Source organism: Canis aureus, chromosome 21 (genome assembly GCF_053574225.1).
Source record: "Canis aureus isolate CA01 chromosome 21, VMU_Caureus_v.1.0, whole genome shotgun sequence".
Taxonomy (NCBI): domain Eukaryota; kingdom Metazoa; phylum Chordata; class Mammalia; order Carnivora; family Canidae; genus Canis; species Canis aureus.
Window position 1 is genome coordinate 49,864,810 of NC_135631.1, and position 19,572 is coordinate 49,884,381.

The 19,572-nt window shown below is 42.8% G+C and overlaps 1 protein-coding gene across 5 annotated transcripts in view; it reads left to right on the forward strand.

The window, feature by feature from the left end:
• The window catches only part of BLVRA (biliverdin reductase A), a 77,745-nt gene that overhangs the window by 9,199 nt on the left and 48,974 nt on the right, over positions 1–19,572 (forward strand). The window contains exon 2 of one of the 5 annotated variants that reach the window (XM_077864138.1): positions 15,083–15,212. The exons of 2 other annotated variants lie outside the window; for them this stretch is intronic. The gene's annotated coding sequence lies outside the window, so the exon portion shown is untranslated. Of the gene's footprint in view, positions 1–15,082; positions 15,213–16,001; positions 16,107–19,572 lie in introns of those variants that run through there. 2 more of the 5 variants (XM_077864136.1, XM_077864132.1) reach the window with 2 other exon arrangements.

Sequence of the window (19,572 nt, forward strand, 5' to 3'; positions counted from 1 at the left end):
TTCCTTGCATCCCAATTTAAGTGGTTCTTTTTTTAATCTATATGCATGTTTTTAACCCTGTTACAAATATTGTTTGTATCTGGGTCAGATGAAGTTCCCAGCCACAAAGAGAGATGCAAACTATATACTAACAGCTTAAATTCAGCTAGGCACACCAGTGTGATCCTATTCGTTGCCAGATACCAAAAATACTTTTGTGCAAGTTAATAAATAGCTGATACCAGAAGACCCTACGATAAACTTAGGCACAACTAGGTCCCATCTCTGAGACCCATCAGATATCCTATTAGCCAGAAACCAAAGGTCTGGCATTATAGACAGCTTCTGTTCTGTTTTGAATATTCCTCCCTCTTCTACCACTAAGTACAATAAAAATGTGATCGATGCTGTATTGGTGATTTTTTAAAGTTTTATGAAAACTCAGAGAATGGAGTACTCTTTGACAACAGAAGGTAAGATTAGGAGAGTCAAGAGAACATCCGAGAAAAGTTTACAGGGTATATTAGTGCTTCCCAACTGGTGATAAATAATAGTAATAATAAATACCATTTTTTCAGTGCTTACTATGTCACAGGCTCTGCGCCAAATTCCTTTTACAAACATTTACTGCATTTATTGCTCACAAAACTGCAAGACATATAATTACAATTCTATTTTATAGATGAGCAGTATTCTTCACCAGCTGATACTGATAGAGCTGAACCAGTTTTTCAAAGCTATCCATTTTAATTAGTCACAGTGTTGTGATTAGTCAGCACCTGGACCATGCCAATTATTAATAATTTTGGTTTTTTTTTTTAATTTTTATTTATTTATGATAGTCACACAGAGAGAGAGAGAGAGGCAGAGACATAGACAGAGGGAGAAGCAGGCTCCACGCACCGGGAGCCCGACGTGGGATTCGATCCCGGGTCTCCAGGATCGTGCCCTGGGCCAAAGGCAGGCACTAAACCACTGCGCCACCCAGGGATCCCTATTAATGATTTTGAACATCATTCCTACAGATAAAAAATCAGAAACTAAGAATAAATCAGTAGCAAAAGATCACATACCAAAGAGTAGAACTGGGATTTCAATCCAAGGCTGAACTAGTCTAAAGTTCATGTTCTTTTTTTTTTTTTTAATTTTTATTTATTTATGATAGAGAGAGAGAGAGAGAGAGAGGCAGAGAGAGAAGCAGGCTCCATGCACCGGGAGCCCGACGTGGGATTCAATCCCAGGTCTCCAGGATCGCGCCCTGGGCCAAAGGCAGGCGCCAAACCGCTGCGCCACCCAGGGATCCCTAAAGTTCATGTTCTAAACCACTTTCTTACCTACATGTCTTTTTTTTTTTTTTAACCCACATTTCAACTATGAAGACAACTTAAAAAAACTTCCATAATATGTTTTTCCTCTTTATATCTTCTGGGAAGGTAAGTGGTACCATATGTTTTTCATCTCCCAAAAGCCCTCCATAAGAAACAGATGAATAAGGTAGAGAAGCCAAAAACCTACAGATAATATCAATAACAAATTAGGTGATAAAGTATTCCCACAAACTAAAATTTGAGGTGTAGGATTCAACCTCCAACAGTAACACACTCACATAGTATTTATCAGCAGCTACACAGAAGGGAGCAGAGAAAGGAGATGGTCTTCTGATAGCCCTGGAAGCTAGAGAGCCCCCAAATTACTATAGGTGTTCTCAGAAATGCTCACAAGACATATCTGAGAACAACAGCCAAAACTGGATGAAGTTTGCAGACTCCCAGTCCCAAGTAACAGAAGGAGGACTAGAATAGTCTGAGCCCTATGAACTCTCAATTCTAAGTGATGAAAGTTCTCTGATAAGACAAAGCTTACATTAAGAAACTGCTGGAAGTAAGACTAAGCAGAGCAAATTGAGCAGTCAGGAATGGAGAAGGCAAAACAAGATCCAATGATGAGGGGAGGAGTACTTTATGAAACAACATAAGAAAGAGGGAGCTCTAGTACTGATACATTAGGAAGGTTATCCTTAGGTTACTTCTTTCATGGGTTAGAAATGCTCATCTCACTTATGCATGAGCAATCAAATAGATCACAAAAGTAAATGTCTTATAGTTCTTGTTGGAGAAGGTCATCAAGAAGACAGGACTGCCAGTTGACCTGTGAGCTGGACTCAGGCACTAGGAGGCTCCTCATCCCCTTTCTGTCCTTGGAATGTGGGTTCTGTTTGCCTTTCCCACTCCCAGAGGCTGCTCTCAGGACACAACCTTGAGATAGTGATGTGTTGAGAACAACTGCATGGTATATGTGATTGAACCTAGTTAAGACCTATATTTGGGCAGCCCGGGTGGCTCAGTGGATTAGCGCCGCCTTCAGCCCAGGGCCTGATCGCCTGATTGAGTCCCGCGTCGAGCTCCTTGCATGAAGCCTGCTTTACCCTCTACCTGTGTCTCTGCCCCCCTCTCTCTCTCTCTCTCTCTCATGAATAAATGAATAAAATCTTTAAAAAAAAAAAAAAAGACTTCTATATTCACTCTCAAAAGTTGGCAGGCCAGCATGGAGACTTGTCTTGCTGCCACCAAAAACAAATCTTGTGTAGAAGTTCATTTTCCTGCCACCTACTAACCTGGAATGGCCTACCAGAGACCTTTCTTTGGTCTCTTTCCCGCCCCCTATATAGGAACCGGTTTCAGATTTTCCCCGGGAAGCTCCTGAGAGGTTTCAAACCAGTGGTTACTGTGAGAAAAAAGGAATAAGGAACAGAATAACATCCGTATAGACAATAAAGGTACACTAAAAAGAAATGTCCGCAAATAGGTGAAAATATAATAATATATTCCCAAATCAGCCCCCAAAAAATGGAACATTAGCACAAACTTTCTTAATCTGATTTAAAACAAGAGCAACAACACTGGCAGAGCCAGGAAGCTCAGCAATCCCCTAGGACTTTCATAAAACACACTTAAGTAAATCATGATAGAAGTACTAAAAATCAAGAGAGGAGAATATGTTAAGAGTAGAGAGAAGGGAGAACAAGGACAGAAGTATAAGAAGGATGGCTGATTTTACTTCAGAAAAAGAAGAAAATGAAACATCTTCAATGTAATGAAAGGGAAGAAACTGTCACCTTAGAATCTAGATTTATATTTTAAGACTATTAAACACATTTGATAAAAGAAAATACAAAATAAATTTATAGACTAAAAATAATAAAATCACTACACATTGAAACCTATGGGATGCATGTAAAGCAGTGATCAAAAGAAAATTCAAAGCATTAAACACTTACAAATCAAAAATAAAGAATTGAGTTAAATTCACAAATAAAAGAGGGAAAACCCCTACAAACCAAGTGAAATCAAAAGAAGGAAATGAGGATTACAATAGAAATCAGTGAGGTGGAGAATAGAAAAGCAGCAGACATGATTAATAAATCAAAATCTGGTTTTAACACCTTTATTGAAGTGCATGTAATTTACCCGTTTAAAGTGTACAATTCAGTAGCTTGTACTATATTTACAGAATTGTGCAGCCATGAACAATTAATTTTAGAGCATTTTAATCACCCCCCGAAAAATTCTACATCTTTTGACTATAAATCCCCCCAAATCCTCACTCACTTTCCCAGCCCCAATCAGTAATCTACTTCCTATCTTTATAGATGTAAACTATTCTAGACATTTCATAACAGAATGGTATGAGGTCTCTGTGACTGGACTACACTTAGCATAATATTTTCAGTGTTCATCATGATTATAAAATGGTTTGCAAAATCTATAAACAGAAATAAGAAAACTATGCATATAAATGTTAACTGTGGCATTTTTTGGAATATTAAGAATAAGAAAATTGTGAAAATGCTCAGTTCCTGGGGTAGTGTCCCAAGTCTCATCTCACAAGCAGACCAGAGCATACCTAGTTAAAACTTACCACATTCAGTCCAGGGGCCAAATACTGCACAAAACAGGCAAAGGGAACCTCTGCAGATCACAGGCCTGAAGGATAAAGCAGTCAGGACACAATAGCAGAGTACACACAGCACATACTGGAAACACCTCCAGAAGTGCCAGGCCTTGGGAAATAGGGGACATTACACTGCAGGGCACTTCTGGACCTCTTTTCCTAAAGTCATTACCCTCAAAAACAAGAGACATAGCCAAATTTCCTAGCAGAGAAACAGCACAGAAATTTAAACAAAATGGGGAGACAGAGGAATTTGTCCCAAATGAAAGAACAGGACAAGGCCATGGCCAGTGATCTAAGAGAAACAGGTATTAATAACATGCCTGATAGAGAATTTAAAGTAATGATCAGGGCAGCCCCGGGGGGCACAGCGGTTTAGCGCCTGCCTTTGGCCCAGGGCAGATCCTGGAGTCCCAGGATTGAGTCCCACATCGGGCTCCCTGCATGGAGCCTGCTTCTCCCTCTTCCTGTGTCTCTGCCTCTCTCTCTCTGTGTCTCTCATGAATTAATAAAATCTTTAAAAAAAGTAATGATCATAAAGATACTCAGCAAAGAATGGAAGACATCAGTGAGACCTTAACACAGAGATAAGGAGTAACGTAGCAGAGATAAAGAGTTCAATAAACAAAATGAGAAATATGCTAGATGGAATGAATAGCAGGCTTGAAAAAGCAGAGGAATGAATTAATGACCTAGAAGACAGAGTAATGGAAAGTAATCAGACTGAACAAAGAAGAGAAAAAGAATTATGCAAAACAAGAATAGACAGGGAAATCAGTGATGTCATCAAATGTAATAACATCTGTATTATAGAGATCTCGGAAAAGGAGAGAAAAAAGGGAAGAAAATGTATTTGAAGAAATAACTGAAAACTTCCCTAATCTAGGGAAGGAAACAAATATCTAGATCCAGAACATATGGAGAACCTTCCCCAAAAGTTAACAAAAGCTGGTCCACATCAAGAGATTGTAATTAAATTGCAAATTGTAGCAATAAAGAAAAAAAGTATCAAGTGAAAAGAAGATAATTACATATAAAGGAAACACCATCAATTTTGATTACTGAATCAGTAATCAAAAAACTCCCAAAAAACAAAAGTGCAGGACCGACAGCTTCACATGCAAATTCTATCAATATTCTAAAGAAGAGTTAATATCTATTCTTCTCAAACTATTCCAGACAATGAAAGAGGAAGGAAAACTTCCAAATTCATTCTATGAAACCAGCATTACCTTAATAGCAAAACCAGATAAAGGCCCCACAAAAAAAGAGAACTACAGGCCAATATCTCTAATGAACATAGATGCAAAAATCTTCAATAAAATACTACCACACTGAATCCAACATTATATTTAAAAACTCATTCACTATGATAAAGTGGGATTTATTCCCAGTATGTAAGTGTGGTTCAATATTTGCAAATCAGGGACACCTGGGTGGCTCAGTGGTTGGGCACCTGCCTTTGGCTCAGGGCCTGATCTTGCGGTCCTGGGATCAAGTCCCACATCAGGCTCCCTGCATAGAGCCTGCTTCTCCCTCCACCTTTGTCTCTGCCTGCCTCTCTCTGTGTCTCTCATGAATAAATAAATAAAATCTTAAAAAAAAATTTGCAAATCAAACAACATGATACATCACATCAAGAGTAGGATAAAAACCATATGATCATTTCAATAGATGCAGAAAAAGCATTTAACAAGGGAAAACATTAATTCGTGACAAATACCCTCAACAAAGTAGGTTTAGAGGGAACATACCTCAACCTAATAAAAGCCATATATGAAAAACCCAAGCTAACATCATTCTCAATAGGGAAAAACTGAGAGCTTTTCCTCCGTGGTCAGGAACAAGACAGGGATGCCCACTCATCACTTCCATTCAACATAGTATTGAAAGTCCTAGCCAGGGAAATCAGACAAGAAAAAAAGAAAAGACATCCAAATTGGCAAGGAGGAAGTCAAATTCCCTCTCTTTGCAGATGACATGATATTATATAGAGAAAACCCTAAAGACTCCACCAAAAACACTTACTACAACATATAAATGAATTCAGTAAAGTTGCAACATAGAAAATCCATGTACAGATATTGGTCAGATTTCTATACACTGACAGAAATAAAAATTAAGAAAACAATCCCGGTTACAATTGCACCCAAAATAATAATATACCTAGGAAAAAACCTAACCAAGAAAACTATACTATGAAAACTATAAAACATTGATGAAATAAGTTGAAGATGACACAAAGAAATAGAAATACATCCCCTGCTCATCAGTTGGAAGAATATTGTTAAAATGTCTATACTGCCCAAAGCAATCTATATGTTTAAGGCGATCTCTATCAAAATACCAAAAGGATTTTTCACAGAACTAGAACACAAATCTTAAATTTATTTGGAACCACAAAAGACCCTGAATTGCCAAAGCAATTTTGAAAAAGAAACTCAAATCAGCAGGTATCACAGTCCCAGACTTCAACTTATATTACAAACCTGTAGTGATCAAAAGAGTATGGTCATGGCACAAAAATAGATGCAGATCAACAGAACAGAATAGAAAATCCCGAAATGAACCCAAAATTATATGGTTAATTAATATTTAAGAAAGCAAGAAAGAATATCCAATGCAAAAACAGTCTCTTCAACAAATGGTATCAGAAAAACTGATCAGCTATATGCAAGAGAATGAAACTGAACCATTTTCTTACACCATACACAAAAATACATTCAAAATGGACTAAGAATCCAAATGTGAGACCTGAGACTTGAAAATCCTAGAAGAGAGCACAGGAAGTATAATGTCTCTGACATTGGCTGTAACATTTTTCTAGATGTGTCTCCTAAGATAAGGGAAATAAAGGCAAAAATAAGCTACTGGGACTGGATCAAAATAAAAACCTGCACAGTGAAGGAAACACCCAAAATAAAACTAAAAGGCAATCTACTGAATGGGAGAAGATATTTGTAAATGATATATCCAATAACAAATTAGCAACTAAAATAGATAAATAACATAAAACTTCAAAACAAATAATCCAATTAAAACATGGGCATAAGGGGATCCCTGGGTGGCTCAGCGGTTTAGTGCCTGCCTTTGGCCCAGGGAGCGATCCTGGAGTCCCGGGATCAGGTCCCACGTCGGGCTCCCAGCATGGAGCCTGCTTCTCTCTCTGCCTGTGTCTCTGCCTGTCTCTCTCTGTGTCTATCATGAATAAATAAATAAAATCTTTTAAAAAAAATGGGCATAAAATGTGACCAGACATTTCTTCAAAGGACACATACAAATGGCCAACGGACATATGGGAAGATGCTCAGTATCACTCATCAGGGAAATGCAAATCAAAAATGAGATACCATCTCATACCTGTCAACAACACAAAAGACACCAGGTGTTGGTGAGTATGTGGAGAAAAAGGAACCCTCCTGCACTGTTGGAGGGAATGAAAACAAGTGCAGCTACTGTGGAAAATAGTATGAAAATTCCTCGAAATTTTAAATATAGAACAACCCTATGATCCAGCAACTAGTGTTTGAGTGTTTACCAAAACAAAAACCCTAATTCAGAGGGATACATGCACTCCCTATGTTTATAGGGCCATAATTTACAATAGCCAAATTATGAAGGCTACTCAAGTGTCCTTCGATTAGATAAATGGATAAAGAAGGAGTGATACATATATTCAATGGAATATTACTCAGCCTTAAAAAGAGAATGAAATCTTGCCACTTGCAATGACATGGATGATGCTATAGAATATAATGCTAAGTGAAATATACCAGTCAGAGAAAGACAAATACCATATGATTTTACTCATATGTCGAATTTAAGAAACAAAACAAATGAACAAAGGAAAAAAAAGAGAAAGAGGCAAACCAAGAAACAGACTCTTAAATATAGAGAACAAACCAGAAGGAGGTGGGAGGAGAGGGGGAGGAAATAGACGATGGTGATTAAGAAGTATACTTGTTATGATGTGCACAGGGTGATATATGGAATTGGTGGATTATTTTATAGTACACCTGAAACTAATATAACACTGTACGTTAACTACACTGGAATTAAAATTTTTTAAATTTTAGATATGAAATTAAATATGCAAAACATACCTATTTTAACAGTATTTGTGGGCAGCGCTGGTAGCCCAGTGGTTTAGCGCTGCCTTCAGCCCAGGGTGCGATCCTGGAGACCTGGGATCGAGTCCCGCATCAGGCTCCCTTCATGGAGCATGTTTCTCCCTCTGCCCGTGTCTCTGCCTCTCTCTCCCTCTGTGTGTCTCTCATGAATAAATAAATAAAATCTTAAAAAAAAAAAACAGTATTTGTATTAGTAGATTGGCCTCAAAATCTCACATAAACACTCAAGTTTTTTAAAAATTTTAAAGAGAAAACCTGTCTAAAGCAAAAATTAAGGAAATAAACCTAACTCTGTACAGTTAGTGGTATAACCACTATGAGAAAAACTATCATGAGTGTAAAGCACTGTATTTGATTGTACATCTTAAAAAAAAAAAATACCTGTAAAGAAGTGTTGAATTAAATTCAGTAGGTTTGTGTTGGTACAAATCTAGATTTGAATGTGTTTCCTTCCCCAGATTAGGCAAATTCTCAGTTATAATTTGTTCAAATAAACCTTCTGATCCTTTCTCCTGCTCCTCATCTTCTGTGACCCCTATTATCCACATATTATTTTCCTTTATGGAATCGCTGAGTTCTGTGTTTCCCTTTGTGATTCAGTAGTTTTCTTTTTCCCTTCTTTTCAGCTTCCTTATTTTCTATCCTTTTATCTTCCATATAATTTCTTCTGCTTCATTCATCCTTGTTTTTATAGCCTCCACTTAGGACTGCATCTTTGATAATAGCATTTTTAATTTTGCCCTAACTAGATTTTAGTTCTCTTAGGTCTCCAGTAAGGGATTCTCTAGCATCTTTTATGCTTTTTTCAAGCCCAGCTAAGTATCTTCACAATCATTGTTTTAAATTCTAGTTCAGAATCTTACTTCTATCCATATTGATTAAATCCCTGGCAGTGAGTACTACATCCTGTTCTTTCTTTTGGTGTGAATTTCTCTGTCTCAGCATTTCTGCCTATAAAAGAAAAGAAGAAAGAAAGAGAAATAACTCCAATAACATCAATGATAATAGAGAAAAACAAAACAAGCAAAACCAAACCAAACCAAACAAACGAAAAAACCCAAACAAAACAAAAACCTAGATCCTGAGTGTATTTCGGTCTGCTTCTTAAAAGAAACTAGATGCCAAAATAAGAAGGAAAGAAAAACATATATGTAAATAAAATGAAATACAGTACAATGAAAGGAAACAAAAAATAACACATATATTATGTATATATATATTTTTTAAAGATTTTATTTATTTATTCATGAGATACACAGAGAGAGGGAGAGAGAGGCAGAGACACAGGCAGAGGGAGAAGCAGGCTCCATGCAGGGAGCCTAACGTGGGACTCGATCCAGGGTCTCCAGGATCAGGCCCTGGGCAGAAGGCAGATGCTAAACCGCTGAGCCACCCAGGGATCCCTATAATGTATATTTTAAAATAAAAATTAGAAAAGAATTTTAAAAGTCAAAAAAATGAAAATAACAAAAAATAATCCTAAAAGAGTAAAGATTAAAAATACAAAGATTTCTGTACAGTGTTTTTTCCAAGAGCTGAAGCTTTGCAGCCCTTTGTGATCAGTGAGCTGTACAAGCGTGAGTTGGTGGTGCTGGTCTTCTGGGGAAGGGGCCCTTCTGCGGATTCTCAGGGGGCACTTGCCCCAGCGGAGAAAAGCCCCCCGGTACAAGAGGCAAGTTTCAAGGTACTGGCTCCAGTTCCAGTAGGTGGTGAAGGTTTTCAGGGTCACTATGGCTATTACCCCCTCCCTGCCCCCCAGCCCCAGAGCTGCAAGTACATCCCCCACTCTTCTGTGAGCCCTCACCAAAAAGCAATCACTCACTCTTGTTTCCCGGGTTTCCATCCGAACTCTGAGCTCACCAGGCCTGTGGCCAAACGTTTTTATCTCAGGCCCTCAACTAAGTTTCAAAATTCCAAATTGTAGGAACTCCCACGGTGGAGACCCACACTATTCCTCCGAGAGGGGGGAGGTTCTTGTCATACTTCTGCCTTTTGCTGGACCCTTCCCAGGAAAGCAGTCATGGGACGGTGCAGCGGTTCAGTTTATGGCAACAGAGAGAAGCAAGCTGGCATCTTGACTTGCTGTTCTCAGCAGCCTCCTGGCTCCTAGGCCTGGAAACTCCACCTCACCCAGGCTCCCCACCCGTTTTCCTTGCAACCCAAGGGTCCTCCAACCACGTTGGCCCACCTGGGATTCTACCCTGCTTCACCACCCAGCACCTTTGAGCCAGGCAGGGCCCCACCCTACCAACTTCTAAACGTTCCAATTTTGCACTCAGCTGCTTCTGATACTTTGCAGTAGCTCTTTAAGCAGGCTCCCTCCTCTCCACTACATCTTCAATCCGGATTGAAGTCTTTGCACCTCCTACCTTTTCCAAACAGTGGTTGTTTTTCTACCATTGACTTCACAGATTTTGTTTTTTGTTGTTTTGTTTTTTCCAGATCTCTGATTTCTCTGGTGTTCAGGATGATTTCATAACTATCTAGTCCTATTTGAGGGATGAGACAAATTTAGGGTCCCCCCTACTCCTCTGCCATCTTAACTCCTCCTCCTGTATACTATTTTTTATTGAAGCCATAGTAGATTGGGTCAGTCCATTTTTACAGAGAGTAAAGAAAATGTGCGCTAATATAAGGAGTTAACAAAGTTGAGCCATTTCTCTGGGTAGGCAATTTAAATAGCATAAAATGGAGGCTGTTTATTCTAAGAAGTATTTCCAGAAAAGGAAGAATCTCGCCAAATCTTAAAGAGGATCCATGAGTAACTCTATCAAAGGCACGAGGGTTTTTCTGTTAAAATGGATAATGTGGTAATCCCTTCCCAGCTGTGTGTTCCTCACCGTCAAAATTTAAGAATTTATAGATATGTTTCTGACGTCCTCCAATTTCCCCTGCCTGTTTCTATAAGGTCACATTTACATTTTTTCCCCATTCTTTTTTTTTTTTTTTATGATAGGCACGCAGTGAGAGAGAGAGGCAGAGACATAGGCAGAGGGAGAAGCAGGCTCCATGCACCGGGAGCCCGACGTGGGATTTGATCCCGGGTCTCCAGGATCGCGCCCTGGGCCAAAGGCAGGCGCCAAACCGCTGCGCCACCCAGGGATCCCTATTCCCCATTCTTTTCAAGCTGATCACTCCTCCCCACATATGCAGGGCCTTAGGCAGGGCCCCCCTCCTTGGGTGGTATCTTAGAAGGATTCATAATCAGGCCAGAATATGCTGAACACTGTACTCTCCTGACTTTGTCTGACATGCTTCCAAAATTACAACACCCTCAAAGCTCTGTCATTTAGAACTATAATATATTTTTCCAGCACCTTATACCAGTGCTCATAGTATATGCCAAATAAATACGTGTAGAATGCTGGACTACACGATGGCCTTAGACGGCAGAATAAGTACGACCTACTAAGCATTCCATTTGGTCCCCTATCTTCTCCAGTCTGTCCCCCAGTTAGATGCAACCATGGGACTAGTGCTAACCAGGGCTACAGAGCCTTAAAAATTCATTCAGATGACTTTGAAGGGAGGGAGCTGGAGCTTGGAGTTCATGTGTTTTGATATGCTCTAAAATGAAGTTATCAAAAGTGGGGCTAAATCTAAAGGAAACTCTGTACTGGGAAACTCAAATTTGACATTCACCTCCAGCTTCTTGCTGAGGGGATCCCTTTGTCCCTTCAGGCAGCTTTATTGGACCAGACCCAAGACAACTGTCTCTCCTGCATTGCCCACAGGAATGTGTGACCCATGGGAAACACAAATGTGTCCTGTGGACTACTGACCCTATGTGCATGCTGACCAACTCCAGCACAGCAGCACACAGCTGGACTATCCGCCCCAGCTGTCTGAAGCCTATCTCTCCCCAGTGGGAGATAGAGAACAGTCCAGAGAGTCCCCAAGTATATTGACTCTGGTACTCTGGTCCCCCAGCCAGGCTGGTGGGGTAGCCCATAGGTGTGATATGAGGGAAATAGGCTGACTGTAGCTTTCCTCAAATGGGGGGAAGAGGAACCTACAGCACAATAACTCATCAGAGATTTCACCAAATCTTGCCACTTTGATTCCTTCTTATATCCTTGGATATCTGATCCTAGAATTTTACATCTAGTGTATCGTGTCATTTTAATCAAAATCTATACAAAATCTATTACTCCTAGAAGGGGAAAATATGTAAAGAAATTGATAGAGAAATGGCACTGGAGATCTAATATAGCTCCTTACTTGTTTAATGATTTTTGAGTGGGGTTTTTCCATTACTTGTAGACTAGGGCAGTCTGTTACTGTCCCCACAACCTATCAGAGTCCTTCAGGCTGGAGAGGGTTACTACTTTGTACAATGTAACTAACATAGTAACATAACATAATAAACTATTATGTTAATAAATAGTAACATAATAAACTAACATATTTGAAACACATTATTACCAGAAAGGTAGAGTGTTTGTAGTTCCATCCTTACACTTCATTTTTTTTTCTTCAAGATTTTATTTATTTATTCATGAGAGACACACATAGAGAGAGGCAGAGACACAGGCAGAGGGAGAAGCAGGCTCCATGCAGGGAACCTGACATGGGACTTGATCCTGAGTCCTGGGTCTCCAGAATCACGTCCCGGCCTGAAGGGCACTAAACCGCTGAGCCACCCGGGCTGCCCAGCCATCCTTACACTCTATATTCAAGGATACGTGTGGCCCCTCTCACAGGCTTCCTCAAAGTTGCTCTGTGTGCTAAGTCTGACTCAGCAAGTGAACATCTGTGGGTTTTGCTTAGCCAGTATCTCTCCTTCTAATAACAGAGTTCAGCATTCCATTTTGGGGAACCACCTCTTCTCCATATAGTTTTTTTTTTGTTTTTTTTTTTTATGATAGTCACAGAGAGAGAGACAGAGAGAGAGAGAGAGGCAGAGACACAGGCAGAGGGAGAAGCAGGCTCCTGCAGGGAGCCCAATGTGGGACTCGATCCTGGGTCTCCAGGATCGCGCCCTGGGCCAAAGGCAGGCGCTAAACCGCTGTGCCACCCAGGGACCTCCCTCCATATAGTTTATTAATCTTGCGATCCTTGAGTTTAGCTTATGACCTAGGCTTTGAAATGCCAGTAAAGGTATAGGATCCTTTTTGTGCAGTTATTTCTTTAAGAAAAGGTATATCATGACACAAGAGGAAATACTAAGGTGGATATAAGGGATGGATAATGAACAGTAATTACATGTAGTAACTAATTAAGTATTTGAATACATTAGAAGGTGTAAGTGCTATAGGAAGAAATAATAGCCAACTAAGGAAGTCAGGAGCAGGGCAGGAGATACTTTTGAATAGAGTGGTCAGAGTAGTTGTCACTGAGGTGGAATTTGAGCAAAATCAGGAAGAGTGGGAATCAGCCATGCATTCCAGAGAGGGGTCAGCCAGGGCAAAGGCCTTACTGCAGAAGCCTTCCTGTCTTGTTCAAGGAATAGGATGAGGTCCAGAGTGACTGGACCAGAGTAATCCAACAGGAGGGTCACAGTAGTAGATGAGGTTGCAGGAGCAACAGAGAAGCCAACCATATAGGGCCTTGTAGAGCCTTTCAGGTGTTTTGGCTTCTCCTCTAAATTGTATAGAAAACCATTGGAGGGTTTGAGCAAAGAAAGGACACAATCTTTTGTTCTTTTCCTTTTTTTTTTTAAAGGTCATTCTTGGGCAGCCCAGGTGGCTCAGCGGTTTAGCGCCGCCTTCAGCTCTGATCCTGGAGACTCAGGATTGAGTCCCATGTCGGGCTCCCTGCATGGAGCCTGCTTCTGTCTCTGCCTCTCTCTCTTTCCTGTGTTTCTCGTGAATAAATAAATGAAATCTTTAAAAATAATAATAAATAAAGATCATTCTTGTCCTGCATGGGCATAAACTGCAGGAAGGCCAGAGAAGACACTTCTGTGACTCTGATGGAGGTATGAGTAAAAAGTAATCAGTTTCTAGATATGCTAGGAAGATCCAGCCAACAGAATTTCCTGATGCATGGATGTGGGATAGAAAAGAAAGGTGAGTCAAAAATAACATCAGAGTTTCTGGCCTGAACAACTGGAAGGTTGAAGTTGCCAATGATGTGGTGATAATATGGGAAGGATAAATGGGGGGGGGGGGGCGGATTTAGGGGCACAGATTAGGGACATGTTAAGATTGACACATATTTTAGATATCAAAAAGGTGATATTAAGTGGTGAGCTAGAGGAGTATGGAGATCTAGCCAATGCATTTTTAATATTTTTTTTCTATTTTTTAAAAAAATTTATTTTAGAGGGAGAGAAGAGCAGAGGGAGAGAGGAATCCTGAGCAGGGTCTATGCCCAGCTCGGAGCCCAGTGGAGTAGCCAATGCATTTAGACAGTTAAAAGAAACCAAAGTCATCCAAATTGGAAAAGAATAAGTAAAATTATCTCTGTTCATGGATGATTTAATCTAATATGTAGAAAATTTGAAAATCCTAGAGAAAACTATTGCAAGTAATAAGTGAATTCAGGAATGTAGCAGGACACAAAAATCACCTGCATTTCTATACACTAACAATGAATAACCTGAAAATAATGACCAAAGTAAGTTAATTTACAACAGCATTTAAAAGAATAAAATACTTAGAAATTAACCAAGGAGGGATCCCTGGGTAGCGCAGCGGTTTGGCGCCTGCCTTTGGCCCAGGGCGTGATCCTGGAGACCCGGGATCGAATCCCACGTCGGGCTCCCGGTGCATGGAGCCTGCTTCTCCCTCTGCCTGTGTCTCTGCCTCTCTCTCTCTCTCTCTCTCTCTGACTATCATAAATAAATAAAAATTAAAAAAAAAAAAGAAATTAACCAAGGAGATGAAAAACTTGTACAATGAAAACTATAAAAGCTTGCTGAAAGAAACTGAAGAAGACATATATAAATGGAAATGTATCCCATGTTCATGTATTAGAAGACTTAATATCATTAAAGTGTCAATACTACCCAAAGTATATCTGTAATATACAGATTCAATTCAGTCCCAACAAAATTTCCAATGTCTTCTTTTTTGCAGAGATAGGAAAACTCATTCCTAAATTCATATGGAATCTCGAGGGATCATGAATTGCCAAAATGATCTTGAAAAAGAACAAGAGAGGAGGAGGACTCACTTCTTGACTTCAAAATTTATTACAAAGCCATAGGTAATCAAAACTGTGGTATTGGCATAAAGACAGATATGTCAAGTAATGGGATAAAATAGAGACCCCAGAAATAAACTCTCACACATATGGTCAAATGATTTTTGAGAGGGACGTCAAGTCTGTTCAGTGTGAAAGGATAGTCTGTTCAACAAATGGTGTTGGGAAAACTGGATATCCACATTAACTCAAAATGGATCAAGGACCAAATTAAGACCTGAAACAAAATTTCTAGAAAACAGGACCAAAGTTTTGGGATATCCAACTTGGCAATGATTTCTGATATGACATCAAAGGCACAGTAACAAAAGGAAAATTAGAGAAATTGACTCTGAAAATTTAAAGATATTTTATATCAGAAGACGCTATCATCAGAGTAGAAAGGTAACTCAGAACAGCAGAAAATATTAGCAAATCATGTATCTAATAAAGCATTAATATCCGGAATATATGGTGTACTCCTAAACCTCAACCACAAACAACCTGATTCAAAATAACTTCAATAGCTATTTCTCCAGAGGAGAGGTACAAATGGCCAACATGCTTAGGAAAAGGTGTTCAGCATCATCTTTATTAGGGAAATGCAAATTAAAACTATAATGAGCTACCACCCGGTCCCAGGCCTCCCCGCCCCGCGGCCTCTGCTCCTCCGCCAGGTGGACCACTGCGGCCAGGCTCTCCCACCCGGGGGCGTGAGGCAGGGCCCCCCTGCTCCCTGCTCCCTCCACCCCTCCCCGCCCCCCCTGCTCCCTCCACTCTCCCCTCCCTGGCCCCGCTCCCCCCGCCCCCCACCCCCCGCTCCTCCGCCAATCGCAGCCCGGCGCCCGCCACCGAGGCCCGGCAAGCAGGCGGCGGCGGGCGGCGGCGCGGAGGCCGGAGCTTTGTGCCCCGCGGCAGGTAAGGCGCCGGGCGGGGGGGCCGCGGGGATCGGGCCCTGGGCCGGGAGCCTGGAAGGTGGGCGCGCTCCCGGCCCGGCGGGTGGCCCCGGGGCGGCGGCGGCCCTCCCGGCAACGGCCTCCCCGAGGCCGCGCGTGTCTCGCCCCGTCGGCTGCGCCCGCGCCCGCGCCCGCGCCCCCGCCCCGAGTGCGAATCCGGCGCCGGCCGCCGCGTCCCTCGGGGGCACCCGCGTCGGGTGGGAATCCGCCGAGCTTGTGGGGGCCGCAGGAGTCAGGGGCGCCCCGAAATCGGGCCGAGCTCCCGGAGCAGCGGCGCTGCGGCTGCGGCCCTGGCGCGGCCCGAGGCCCTGAGCTGCTCGGGGCGGGAGGCGGTGCGCGGCGGGCCCGGGCCCGGGGAGGAGCGGCCTGGGCGCCGGGGCCGGAACCTTCCGCGGCCGGGACCCGCCGCCTCCCCGCAGCCGCAGCCGCAGCTGCAGGTCGCCCGGCAGGACACCCGGCAGGACACCCGGCAGGTCGCCCGGCAGGACGCCCGGCAGGACACCCGGCAGGACGCCCGGCAGGACGCCCGGCAGGTCGCCCGGCAGGTCGCCCGGCAGGCCGGCGCGTCCCAGCGGGGGCAGGTCACCCGGGACCGTGGCCCGCGCACGCCCGGCTTGCAGGCGCCCTCGCCCCCACCGGGCAGCCACCATTTCCTTCTCTGTTCACAAGAGCTTTTATATTTATTCGTGAGAGAGACAGAGAGGCAGAGACACAGGCAGAGGGAGAAGCAGGCTCCCTGCGGGGAGCCCGATGTGGGACCAGGACCCCGGGGTCACGCCCTGGGCCGAAGGCAGAAGCTCAACCGCTGAGCCCCCCAGGCGGCCCCATAAGAGTGCTTAGGGCTTCGGAAACACCAGTGATTCCCGAGTCCTGCCCGGGTGGAGGGTTGTACTGCGGGGCCTACCCGCACTTGTGGGTCCAGCAGCCCCCCCTTTTCTGTAGCTCTCTGCATCACCAAGAACTAGTCTTTCAGTAATAGGGATCCAAGCCCCACCCCAGATCTTTTTGGGGGATCAATGCCTAACGATACCAGTGGGCCCCGGAATGTCCTGATCTCAACCCAGTTTGGAAACTGAGTTGCACCTTGTTTGCAATTACTTGAATTAAGTTGCTTTAAAAAAGGGGGGAGGAGGGACATACTCTTCTAAATTTCCATACTCTAGATTTTTTTTCCCTAATAAGAGTATTTTGATTCCTGTTATCTCCTTTCTTTCCCATTACATCTATCAAGATCACTTTCAGGAAAAGGTAGAAGGTTTGGAAATGGTGTTGAAGAGGAATCGGGAGGCTCTGGTGCAGGTGGGAGGGGCCAGGGGGGTGGGGAGGGGGAGAGAGTGGCTTAGGTTTGGAGGGAGTGTCCCGGACAGCTTGGGTTTTAGCTTCTGGCAGCTGCTGCCCTGGCCCCCGTAGCTGGGGCCTTCTCCCAGTTACCTGTGTGCGGGTCCCTGACAGAACCAGAAGAGCAGCTCACGACCTCCGGTTAATCGAGGCACACACTGAGGAAGCTAAGCCTAAGGAGAACAAAAAAGTAGAAGTGGGTCAGGATTCCAGCGTGTCAGCACGGAAGAGAGCGAGGGTCATCTACGTTTGTCTAAGCTCATGCGCCCCCTCCTTTTCTGCAGTGCCGAAACCAAGGCAGGAAGAGAGCATGTGCCTTGGCCTTGGTCAGATTGGTAGTGGGTGCCCACGCCTGGTGTGGAATTCTGGGCTCCCCAGGCTCAGGCAGGCCCTTATGCCCCCAAGAGGTGTCTGGTCTGCGTGCACCCCAGCGCATCAGATTTTGGTGTCAAAGCTCAAAGTCCAGCACTGTTTAGTCCACCTGCTGCAGCAGATGTGTGGAAAGGAAAAGCCTACTTTAAATTGCTTTTTTTTTTTTTAAGATTTTATTTATTTATTCATGAGAGACCCAGAGAGAGAGAGAGGGGGGCAGAGACACAGGCAGAGGGAGAAGCAGTCTCCACACAGGGAGCCCGACATGGGACTCGATCCCAGGACTCCAGGATCACGCCCTGGGTCAAAGGCAGGCACTAAACCGCTGAGCCACCCAGGGATCCTCTAAATTGCTTTAAGCAGATTTTTTTTTTTTTAAATTTATTTATGATAGTCACAGAGAGAGAGAGAGAGAGAGGCAGAGACACAGGCAGAGGGAGAAGCAGGCTCCATGCACCGGGAGCCTGACGTGGGACTCAATCCCGGGTCTCCAGGATCGCGCCCTGGGCCAAAGGCAGGTATAAACCGCTGCGCCACCCAGGGATCCCTAAGCAGATTTTTTATGCAAGTTTTTTTTTTAGCTGTCTAGAGAACCACTGCAGCCTGAACTGTCTTTGTCATTATGTGGTAATTCAGGAACTCACTCAAGATTCTTCTGTTTTGTACTTTTTTTTTTTCCCCAACTGCTTGCTCTTAGGCAGACCTATCATATATTTCTGGATGGGAAAACCTATTAATGTGCATTAATTTAATCTATAAGTTTGATGCACTGGACACAGTCCCAGTGGAATTTTTTTTCTTTTTACAAGAATGTTCTAAAAGTAATTGGGAAGTCTGAGCAAACAAGAATAGGTAGGGATACTGCACAAGTTAATGAGAGAACTTGAACTGTCAGATAACAGAACATGTTGTTAACAACATAACATGTTGTTATGTTCACATCATGTGAACAATAAAGGCCTGGGAATAAAGGTCAGTGACACAGCAGAAAAAGTGAAAAAAAAAGAATAAGCATATTCATAAGAACTTATGTATGAGTCACTGGGGGAAATGATGAAATATTCAATTAATGATTTGGGAGCAACTCAGCTATTTGAGGGAAAGGTACAGGTTGAGTCTTATCTCAGGCCATATAGCAAAAAAACAACTGGATTAAAATGTGACAAAATAAAAAAGTTAAAAACCGAAAAGGAAATAAAAATGTTTCTATAAGTGTTTCTATGTTTTCTTAAGATTGTATTTATTTATTTATAAGAGACAGAGAGAGAGAGGCAGAGGCGCAGGTAGAGGGAGAAGCAGGCTCCATGCAGGGAGCCCGACGTGGGACTCGATCCCGGGTCTCCAGGATCACTCCCTGGGCCTAAGGCGGCGTTAAACCGCTGGGCCACCGGGCTGCCCCTCTATAAGTATTTCTAAATAGTACTGGAAGCACTATCAAAGGCTTTTGATGTCTATTTAAATATTAAACCCTTGAAATAAATAAGCAAACAAACTGAAATCTTGTTATAGGATCAGGTCTTAGATCTCTAAGAGTATGTTCAAATATAGAATAAAATTCCCCCTGGGTTCTTTTCCAGCTTCAGTTAGTCTTGCAGGACAGTGGGAAGGAAGAGGATGCATGCTGAGTGGGGAGAGTGTAGGGAGGCAGAGTCAGATCCCATCTGGCCGGGGTGGGCCTCCTGCCGCTGCCAGGTTATTATAAGGGTTGCTGAGCGCTG